A 12,252-nucleotide genomic window follows, 5' to 3' on the forward strand; every position below is an offset into this window, starting at 1 on the left:
ATCAGTGCACACAGAAAATAGGAACATAGTGCAACTACTGCTATCCTGTAGAGATGTTACCGTACTCGTAATTATTCACCTAATTTTATGAAGTGCGAGTTCCAAAATTTAAGACAGTACTTAAAAAAGGCATAAAAAGAATTTAATTCTATTTTTAATAAATTCACTTTTAATAGTTCATTGTGAAATCTTAGGCTACGGTATGTTATTATTGTTATATGAAATAAAAATATATTGCTTATGTTGTTTGGTGTATTGTCTCTTCATTAAAAGTGGAAAAATCTGACTAGTGGATATGCACGAAGAATGGACTATCTTCTTCCCAATGGACGTAAGCCATAAAAATGAACTGCAATGTTGTCGCAGTTCGAAGTGTTTCCGGCAGAAGCCAGGATACCCGTTGCCGTGAAATCGCGACCCTCGTTCCTCCGAGGCTCCATTAAGATCCTGAGGCGCCACCTCTACAGCTAATTTTGAATTTTCTTTAATTACTACATATGTACATAAAATTGATATGTTTTGCCTTGTTCTTAGCGGCAGCCTGTAAATACATGAGGTCTTTCCAAAATAAATGGAAATTATATATAGATTCACAAGGTCAAATTGACTGTATGGCTATCTAAGGCTTTCGATAGGGTAGATTAAGGGAGATCACTGACTTGAAACAAGAGTGGTTGAATGAGTGGCTACATCTCTAGAAAATAAAACTCAGAGAATTAGAGTAGGCGAAGCTTTGACTGATATTGTAATCATTAAGAGGGGTGGGGGTCCCACAGAATAGTATTGTTCGACTTTTATATTTTCTTAAAGAGGGTTATTCACCTAAAATGTTACACGGAAATAACTTCTAAACCATTAAAATTATCGGCATTCTGTTTTCATATTCGTAAATGATACCCAGGTTCTTGTAAAGTAACGTGTTACTTATTCTCACGGGGTGAATAATAATAACCGAGATATTGATTCTAACTCCATATTCTTAAATGGAACGGCAGGAATGCTAGCCTAAAAGTTCAACTGCGTGCAAGTTAAAATATCTAAGTATTTTCAAAATCGGACAGTTACTTTTTGAGATATGAATAAGACCACATTTGGGCTTTTGCGTGCCGCATCAGACAGCGAACGGTCGGCCAAGGACGTTTTTTGCTGACCCTGCAGGTTTTTTAAACTAAATAATTTATTTTGAATTTTTAATATTACAGTTGGTTACATTTACTTCAGAAGTACCATTATACTATTTTTTCTGAAACGTTCATACAAGTTTAGTTTACTTTGTTATGTAATTGGATTTGATATGTATAAACATAAGTTCATCCAAATAGTTTGAAACAAGAACTTACAAACGTATCTAAAACACTCATAATTACAAGTATGCCATACAGTTCGGTGGCAAAAGACACTTTGACGAAGTTGGTCACCTATAGCTGGAATGTTCCCTCACTGATGTGACTTTCTAAGTCTCTAGCATCCTAGTTAGCCAACTGAAACATGTGCACTAAATGAACCAAGGCCGAAGGACATCCATTATATTGATCAAAGATCAAAAGTGATATAGATGGCGACCAAAGGCTGCATCAAGCTGTTGATGTCGGAGAAGTCTCCATCGTTCCTTCTTCAGATGATCCAGAAAGCCGGTGAGTGTGAGGAACATTGGTTGCTTATAGTTAGAAAGGTTCTAATGAATGGCAGCGGCTAGAAACCATAGGGCTGCGTTCTTCTTCTTGCTCGACCGTTGTGGAACGTCAAGTTGCAGAAGCGCTTGTTGGAGAGAATTATCAGACTCTGCACCCTGTATTTTTGTGATAACTTTCAACGTCCATTTCCATATGACAGTAGCATTTAGGCACGTAGTAATCCAGTGAAGCAAGGTGTCTGTAGAATCACAGAGAGGGCATCTGTCATCCACCAGCTGCTCATGTCTTATCAGTTTTTCACCTGTAGATAACTGTATACCGACACTCTCCATTCTAGGGGTAGCCACTGACTGCAGGTGTTTTGCCAGATTAGTTGCCAGTTCCTAGTGGGGTGTTTTAGTTGAATGTTCTATTTTGTTTATTTTGAAGCAGGAAGTTATAGAGCTGTTTCACGTGATCAAAGAAGCCGTCTAAGACTTGGTTATGCGGAAGCTGTTCAATAATTGCTAGTGCTCTCTTGTAACAATATTTAAATTCACGGGTTCTTTGGAAATTGGGATCTTCTCTTAGCCGACTGAAGTGACGATCGACGGATTCTCCCCTGATATGCATTGCCTTGATGACGTGTTTGACGAAGAGGGAACTACATTTCAGTCCCACTGTATACAGTCCCAGTCCGCCAAGATGTTCCTTTAATTTTAGCTGTTCTCGTCGCACACTGTACCGAAAGCCTTTCCAAAGATAGTAGCCAATTGACATTTCTATGCGTTGACAGATAACATGCGCAGCAGGTAGTATTTGTGCGACGTGTCAGATTTTAGATAAGGCGTAAGTGCTAATAAACCATGTTTTGAAATAAATTGAGACTTCGTGCGAGATTTTCTGCAAACTGGAAGCGAATCCCGTTCAAGAGAGCATTCCGATTTAATTCTATTGTCTCGAGTATGTTCTTGCAGGAGGTGATACCCAAGATTTTGCACTTGTTGGTCGAAGGAATACCGATCTCGTCTGCACGAATAGCACGTCGCTTCGATCCTAGTAGGAGCACGGAGGACTTTTCAAAGTTTACCCTTGCCCCTGATGCGCTTGAAAATTCCACCAGCACACGAAGCATGTCTGGTAGGTCATCGCCATCGGTAAGGAGTAACGTCAAATCGTCTGCATAAGCACGCAACGTAAAGTGTTCATTGTTTAAATGAAGACCATTCAGAGTGCTGTCTAGTCTCCGGATAAGTGGTTCCATGGTTAAGATAAAGAGCAACATTGACAGTGGACATCCTTGGCGTACAGACCTATTAATTGGAATTCGCCGGGACAAATGCCCGTTGATCAGCAGCCGTGATGTAGCCGTAAGGTACAAGGCCGTTACAAGTTGTTCAGGAAACCGAAGATGGCTTAGTATTTTCCAAATATAATTATGCGAAATCCTGTCAAAGGCTTCGCTGAAATCTATGTTGGCAATTGCAGCAGGCTCTTCAGGAAAAAACAGAATAATAAAGAATTAAGTCTTGGACTGCCAACGAATTATGCATAGTAGTCCTACCTGGAATACTACACGTTTGCCCAGTACCAATCAGTGTAGGAATAATCTGTTTTACTCTATTAGCTTACACTTTAGCAAATAATTTATAATCAGCATTTAGGATAGTTATTGGTCTATAATCCGACACATATCGGCAGCTTACTTTCTTCGGAATCATTATAATAATGTCTTCCGTAAATTCGGGCGGCAATCCTTCACGGAATGCGTAGTTAAGAACTTGGGTAAGGTCATCTCCAATCATAGACCAGAAGCGTTTGTACCATTCATAAGGGAAGCCATCCATTCCGGGCGTCTTATTAGGAGCAGCTTTCTTGAGAACTTGTTCTAATTCCTCTTTGGTGATAGTTCTCATGAGGAAGGAGCGATCTTCTTCAACGACGTACGTTTCCACAAGGGAAAGCATGTTTTCCACAACTATGCCACATTCGTCATCGTCTGCAAACATTTCGTGGAAGTATCGTTCACCCTCGCGTAGCAACTCATCTTTGGAGGTAAGAATGTTCCCCTGAGAGTCGATCCACTGGTGTATAAATTGTCGATTAGCAGATTTACGCATCTGTGCTACGTTGTGTAAAGATATCCTTTCCTTGTCCAAGAGGGAAGATCTTTTAACGTGTTGCTGAAGACGTTGTAAATTTTGCTCTTTGAGTCGTAAGATGGTCTGTTTAATCGTTTTCATTTAATTGAACACATTTTCTCCTCGCTTTTCTTTGGAATGTAAATAGCACATTACCTGCTCATAGAATTCTAGATGAATGAAGTTCCCGCCGGTGTTCATAATCTATGTTCCTTGCCACTGATTTCATAGTCGGTTTCAATTTCTTCATCCACCAGTCCATAATATTCCTATAACGCAAAACACTGCTTTTGCAGTGATGATACGTAACACTAAATCGCTGAACATCTTCCTCAGTCCTAAAAACATGTTTATTCATTTTCCAAATCCCCCTTCCTGGCTGAGAAATGGGTAATCTGGCAAAGTTTATCGTGAAGATTACGCTATGATGATCGCTGAATGCAACTGGTTTGACTCTGCAGTATTCTAGAATATTTGCCTTTGTTGCAGAGATATACGCTCTGTCTATCCTAGATTTTGTATCACCGCGGCAAAATGTATATTCAACACGAGGAGCATAAAGTGTCTCCCAAACATCAGCCAACTGCATTCTTTGTACTAGCATCTGCAGTCCTGGGCAGAAGTTAAAAACACCTGTTGAGTTGTAAAATGCAATTGAAGTCGCCCATCAGAAGAACAGTATTCGGTGTCGCTATATGCGGTAGAATGTCCTGAGTGAAAAATGAATTCCGTTCCTGTTTAAGCAGGGAACCAGATGGACTGTACACGTTAATGATTGTGATGTTATTAAAGGAGGCTGATAATATTCTTCCCGTGTGGTCCATTGTAATGTCCGTTAGGTTAATCCCTTTCCTATACACAATAGCAGTTCCTCGAGCACTATCACCAATGTTTACTACATAATCATAATTAAATAAATAGCCTAAATGACTGCTGTTCACTTCTTGTAACAAAAGAATATCAACATCATACTCCTTTAAGAAACGTCCCAACAGACCCAACATTGTGTCACTTCTCACACGTTTATGTTAAGAGTGGCGAAAGTCGCTAGAACTGAAGGCATAACAAGAAGACAGAGTAACGATAGGAACATGAGATTGATAAACATTTTGGTCGACTGCAAAAATCACCTTCGCCCAAACTATTTTTTATGTGACTTATGGTGGTCTTCCATCCGCTCAACACTTTTCCGAAGCGTACGCAAGCGAGGATCTCTCAACTCGGGTCGCTCCTCGTGGGAGACCGCCTCAGGTTGCACCTGTTGTGAAGTCAAGTTATGCAGGTTTGGTGGAGCTGTGCTATATTACTCTCTCGCTGTTCTACTACTTGATCAGTGTCCATCAGGTCCGACAGACGTATATTATTCCCTTGGGCGGTAGGTACAGGAGGAGTGCATACAGGAAGATTGGTGCTGTGAGTGATACCATCACTAGAGTGACGCGGATCAGAAGTTGATTGTTATCTACAAGTAATTGAGACATTCCCATATCTCGATTAGAGGATGGGATGGAAACATCAGTAGCCTGGGAAGAAGGTGCATGGTCACCAGTGAGTTCAGTTGTCGATGACAGAAAGGAATTATGGGAATGGGATACACTACTGTCGATTTTCATCCGTTTAGATGTTGTTTCTTGAAGAGTAGGAAACTCTGTGGGGTCAGCCACACGAACTTGTGTGTTGTTTATGTTCCGCACTTCGCCGGGCTGATTTGGGGTCGCTGTGTTGTCAGTCAAGGTTACTAGAGCAGGGTCCGGTTGTTTAGTCGCTAACCCACTTGAGTCACCTGTATTAGCTGCAGTGTTGACAAGCCTCCTTTCGGCTAACCTAGTCTGACGTAAGGGACATTCTGGTCGCAAATGAGTAGTGGAATTACAGGCTAGACATGTACGCACTTGCCCATCATAAATAATTTGCGCACGGTACCCTTCAATATAAATGGAAGATGGAATAGATGTTTTAATTTCCATTCGAAAAGCACGTATACCATTATCTACTCTGAAGCCATATTGCTGAGACCATTCTTCTCTCCTGTGCTCGATAAATTTGCCGTATTTACTAAGCACCGAGGTAAAAGATTCTATCGGGACTTCTGGTGGTACATTTAACACTCGAACCGTTTTCTGTACTGTTTCCCTATCCGACCACCCTGTAATGCCATATTGTGTGAACCCTGATAGTTACAAACCAGTCTTTCAAGAAGAGTAGTTGATATTACCTTGATGAAGGCGGCATTTTCTAGGTTGTCCAGCTGAATCATTTCTATCTGGTCCTCACTGAGTTTCAAGAAGTGTTGCATGCATTCACGAGTTTCCCATGCCGAAGGTCAGTTGTCGCGTTCGAAGATACATTTGAAGGTATTTTTTCGTGTGAATCTTGTTGCCCTGTTTGCTTTCTGCGTAGTTACACAATGAAATCACTTGAATTACAGTTAACTATCAAAGTTATTAAACTTGTTTACAGTACTGTTATACTGTTCAACACAACACGCTGAGAAACACTACACACACACGGAGCGCAGACACGTTACCTTCCTCTCACCGCGTGTAGCGGCCAACTGACTCGTATTGGTACGCAAGCTGTTTCCAGCCGCAGAACGGATACCAGGCATGTACTGTGAACTATCGTAGACATAATGTGATGTACCGTAATATACCCTTGGTGTGTAACGTTATTGTATGACTGGCGAACACACAACGGGGAAGGGAGATTATTCGGACATTATTCATTGTCTTTTATAGAAGGAGCTCCTCCGGTGTCCTGTATTATGTTTATTTCTCAATGTACTGTACACTCAAACCAGTGACAATTACAGCTTTCGTTATGTTCCTTTGAAGTCACAGTAATTACTTTATTCCTTTTAAAACATCACATCTCCCTGTCCTGTCATGAGTTCGTCTGTCATACAGACTTTGCTAAACCGTCACATGTGTACGATATACTTACATTCTTGGTATCCATTCTGTGGGTGAAGTCATACCCATGAACCTGCTTGCCCGATATCCGGATGATGTTATATTGTATGGAGTAGTCAATAAGTTGCAGGATTGTGAGCGACTGCAGGGAAGATGGACAGCAGATATTGATATGACAGTAAACGGGTTGTAAGTTTCACGAAGAGGAAAAATCCTCTGTGCTGATGGGTTGATACTAACTCATGGGAAACGCTGTCAGTGCCTTAGGTGTTAGTATGACCATCATTGGGGTAGATTAACGAGGTTCTTCACATTGCCGCTCAAGCCGGTTTGACGTGTACCTGTACGGACTGGGCTAGCGATGTTTTAGATGTACCCCTGCTTGCCTTCGTTTGGTTGTCAACGTGAGCATTTAGTACGGCTCGCAGCACAGGGTAACATTCTATGCACTGGAGTATCTTCTACCGTAATGCCGCATTGTGTTGGCGTAAAATCAATTTGTTTCATCAACGTCGGCGGCGTCGTCACGTGGTGTGTATTTACGTAATGCAGCTCTCAAATGCACACTTAAAAGACATAAAGTCAACAAATGTTAGAATTTAGATCTTTTTTATGTTCCCTCTCTCTCTCTCTCTCTCTTATCGTTTCCCCAATTCTGAGGACTGCGATCTCCGAGGGAGCTAGTGGTCAGTTGTCCCCATCTCTTGCCGTCCGCTGCCACAAGTCCGGCACCTTAGATGTTCAACCAAGTCATACTCTTGCAGCATTCGATCGTCTACGCCTACGAGAAAGGGTCTTTGATAACCTTAACATCGGTACTCGGACAAAACTTCATGTGCACCACGCTATTGTATAGTGTATCAACACTCCTTTATGGGTGTGAAACTTGGACCACTTACCGGAGCCACAGAAAATGCGGAATAAATATCATCCTGTCTGAAGAGGATCCTTAGGGTTAAATGGCATGATCACCGAAGTAACATCAGTATATTTGAAGAAGCCTGTTTATTACTTGGTATGCGTTTAACAATAACAACAAATTTCCCCGTAAATAATTTCGAACGGTTTGGACTACAAACGAATATTTTGAAAGTTATGCCTAAAGATCCTCTTCACATTTTACCAAACCAACTGTATAACATAAAATAACAGAATCCATCCGTGATATATCTACCCCAAAGTAATGAATACTGCGATTATTAACGTTCTTCAATGAAAATTAATTAAATATAGTTTAAATCTATTGTACTATTGCCACCTTAGAATCATCAGTCTTTGTGGTTATTCTCGTATGAGGTCAACTACCCGTAGTGGATTTTCATTTTTCTCCTCAATACCCTAAAGGGGCCCATTCACATTCGAGCGGATCAAGCGATAGTTACCAGACACTAGCGAACCGGCTGGCGCACCGGTCCGCCTGTCTGTAAGTATACCCCAAACTGGGAAGTTCACTACGATTTGAAAATAGTACGGGTACATTGCCCATATTTTCATCATGGCCTACATTGGCTGTAGCTGTTGCAGCATTACTGTGCGTTGATGAAGAAGAAGAAGGATCGCTTATGGATGAACAAACAGTTGAGACATAAACCGCCTTTTACTCATGTTAATCTCATAAGAACTGTGCACGAACAAGAGCCTGCAGGTTACAAGAACTTTTTGCGTATGCACAACAGTTTTTCCCGAATTGTTGGAGTTGATTCGGGCAAACATTGAGAAATAAGATACTCACGTAAGAGATACCATCAATGCTGAAGAAATGTTAATTATAACATAACGATTTCTAGTGATAAAGAGAAGTTATGAAGACATGAAATTCAGCATTGTAATATCTCTTCAGCTATTACGAAACAAGGACTTTCCCGGTACATTTCAATAAATTCTTCCCAGATATGCTTATTCTCCTCAAAAGTCATTTTGTAATTCAAGGTAATTAAGTTCACAAATTAACTCGCTCATAAATACTTGGAGACTAGATGAAGCTACAGACAAGAGCACGACGAGCCGGTGGGGCAGTTGGCCATACATACCATCTGGCAAAGCCAGTGTTATTATTTACAATTTCTTTAACCCGCCAGTGGTCGCGCGTTGAGCAAAATGCTCGCGGTATGATATGACTTTCCATAATAAATACCAACGGATTCCAAGCGTACATGTATTAACACATTAAATGAACATACGATGAATCTCAAATGGTTATAACTGTATCTGGGAAAATTAATTCCCAACTTTCTATAATTGTGTGTGCGTCTATCGCAATGCCCTTTACACAAGGTGGATGAGTCACTATATTTTCAGCACAAGTTGGCCTACGCGAGCGTGGATTTCTTCTTGGTGGATGTCTGTTCCACTTTGTCACCTGATCTTTCACTATATAAACATTGTCACTAAACACGAAATTCTCATTTACCTCCAATATATGTTGTTCGCCAGCTATGGATTTTTTTCCAGGTACGGTACCATCAGCACGTTCTTCTGGCTCGTACTGTTCAGTATCCGTAGTATGTTCGCTGTGTTCGCCCTCGAGTTGATCACTAGGAATTTCATCAAACCAGGGCAAAATATCACGACTTGAAGTCATCGTCACGCACTAATTACACAACACATGAATACAATAAGTTGCAAAGAACTGTTTCAACTATGAAACAACATACAACAGTAGCGAAACTATAACACGCGCACGTGACTGGTCGCGCGTGAAGCAAAATGCTCACCCTTGACGTCGCTGATAATTCCTACCTCCCTGTCCCTTCTCAAGGTCACAGATGTACGTCTCAGTGCATCCGTCCTTCCTTCAAAACTGCAGTGCGAAGGTACACCAGGGCTCAAGTTCGAAACTACACGCTGTTTAAAAGAGCAGATGATTTGCAATGACCGTGAGCATTTTGCTCATGGCGGGTTAAACAATACGCTAGAATTACAGTAAGTGTATGCTTTATTCACTGACATGTTAGGGGTTATGCCTCAGTTGGGAAATATGTCTTGAAACAAGTTTAGTCGCACTCATCTTATGGCTGGGGGTTATGTAACGTAACGCGACGCAAGTGACGTCACATTAGTCACCAAAGATGATGCAGCTACAATTTAAGTAACTTTGACGTTGAGTTGCAATTCTTCTTGATATAACATTGAGTTCGATTTATTGAAAGACATATTATGATCACTAATATTTTTCAAAGGGAAACTTCCTTTTTTTATTTTTAAAAGTAGTGTATTCAAAATATATTTATGCTAATATTGATAATCTGGTGCACAAACACCTGCCCATAGTGGCTGTCTGTTCCACTTTGTCACCCGATCTTTCACATTGTCACCAAACACGAAATTCTCATTTACCTCCAATATATGTTGTTCGCCAGCTATGGAAAGGTAACATGTTTCATGTCAAAATCACAATATCAGCAGTTTCTGTGATCATGCATTTTTCTGCCTATGGAGTCATTTATTAACAGTTACCAAGACGAATAAGGGGCGGTGTTAAATGTCGTTCTTCGTGAAAAATCCTTTATTCTCCTTTAAATAATTATGCACGTAGCCCCTAAGATCCTACAAGTCCACAAATGTCCTTTAAAGGTGTCTGAGTCTGCGACGGCTGCCTTGCACGTATCAACATTCCTAGTCTTGTTCAAATCTTCCTTCTCTACTCTTTCTTGCTACAAAGAAGGAAATACATTTCCCAATGTGAATTTATAAGAAGAGCTGAGTTTGATCGAGGGCTGAGCAGCACGTGTTAGCCGAGCATCCCTTTACGCTGTTTGTGGAGAACAATAAGACTGCTGCGACTTAATGCATTTCCGCTCAACTACAAATCCACTCTGGAAGCTGCTTCGTACGTTCCAAGGTACGCCAGATTTATCTCCCGTTTTACGGTTGAAAGGTCACGAAGAAAACTGGAGTTCTTTTTCGTGTCTTTGACTATGCCATCAGAACTTTGCTCTTTGGCTCAAAGATGTTGAAAATATTTCATTACATTTTTTTTTTTAAGTTCGAAGATGTAAAATTACGAGTAAAGTCCAACTACTGTGGGTTGCCTATCACCTCCGCGGTCGCTCGTTACTGCGATACCGTACTACGTTTCTCGTTTAACAGAGTTTATTTCTGTGTCCTTATCACTTTCGATTATAATTTGAACTATCTCTCTGCATGGCGGCCATGAGGCGCTACCGATGAACTTTTCGCCAGTAGTGTCGTTTGACGCAGCGTATGCAGCATGGCAGGCAATGAAGTGGAATCGGGGAAAGAATGTTTTGTTCTGTCGTAGGTATTCAATAGCATTCCTACGACAGATAAATACGTTTTTGAACATCTGAGAAAAGTGTTGCATGGTAAAATCCGTGTTATTCCTGTGTGAACAATCGCTGCACAACGGACCTAATCAACGCAGTAGCCTCTGACAGTGCGCTGCGATAAACGCAGGTAGATACGGCATTGTTTGGAGCCTATTACTTCTCTCGTTTGCACAATTCCAAGAAATATTGCTCCAGACACAAGCCTGGCTGTCCTGGACGCTCTCCACAGTAGTGGATGCAGTCGTGCGCCACCCCCCACTTCTAGCACTGTCTGCACGGCTTCCGCGATCTAGGCTCATTATCTTTAGCCACACATTTACTGTAAAAATGTGAAAATTTGTTCCTGTAGGCGGTGTGATAGATTTTGGGAGCTTACGAAACGCCTCCGCTGAGAAGGTCCTGGAACTATTGTCTGTTGACATCACAGAAGATTATGCCGAATTGCAACGACTACAGAGACAGAAACTGATAATTAACCTCATGCCCAGGCGGAGCATATGTTTAACAACATCTTAACAATGCACAGATGAGAAGTCCGCTTGTTTACATTACTCCTAGCGGAAATACTAGCTTTCGTTTTTGGCGTGGAGTGCGACACACGTGTGTCTTCATCGGCCGTGAACGCGCTAGAAGAGGTCATGAAGACGTGGCGGAAAGGCAAGGCGGTGAATGCGAGGCAGTAAAGGGGAGGTGGTAAAGGTAAGACGGTAAATACAAGATTGGAAAAGCGAGCTGGAAAAGATAAGCAATAAATACTAGGGGTAAAAACATGGCGGTAAAAGTGAGGCGGAAATACGAGGGATAAAGGGGTATTTGGTTCCCTGGAAGGCTGTAGTTTCAGTTCCATCTCAACAAGTAAGGAAACTTTGAAACAAATCATCCACTTCTCATGAAACACATTATTTGGCCTTATGTATAATATAACAGCTTAAGGTGATGAAAAGGAGACTGTTGTTTTATGGGCATATCAAAAGAATGAACCCTGAGAGATTGGCTAACAGGATAATTCTTCTGCAAGAAAAGTGGAAAAAACAACCGGGATGGCTTACACAGGTGCACAATGATTTGGCAGAAATGGGTATCAAGGAGGAGGATATAAAAGAAATGACATCATTTAGGAAGAAGTTTGCGGGAATGAGGGATGCGTCTGAAGAGCAACATGCGAAGCCACGGAACATCTCGGTGGAAGAGCGAGCAAGAAGAAGTGAAAGATTAAAGAATCTTTGGCGAAAGTGTAAAGAAAAGGGTACCGGTCTGTGTGACAGAAGGAAGAGTGTGTAAACGTGGCCCACAGGTG

The 12,252-nt window shown here is 41.3% G+C and overlaps 1 protein-coding gene across 1 annotated transcript in view; it reads right to left on the reverse strand.

Moving 5' to 3' along the window:
- Positions 1 to 12,252, reverse strand: part of LOC136866960 (uncharacterized) — a 540,004-nt gene that overhangs the window by 484,645 nt on the left and 43,107 nt on the right. The gene's annotated exons all lie outside the window — the stretch shown is intronic.

This window comes from Anabrus simplex, chromosome 3, assembly GCF_040414725.1.
Source record: "Anabrus simplex isolate iqAnaSimp1 chromosome 3, ASM4041472v1, whole genome shotgun sequence".
In the NCBI taxonomy this organism is placed as follows: Eukaryota; Metazoa; Arthropoda; class Insecta; order Orthoptera; family Tettigoniidae; genus Anabrus; species Anabrus simplex.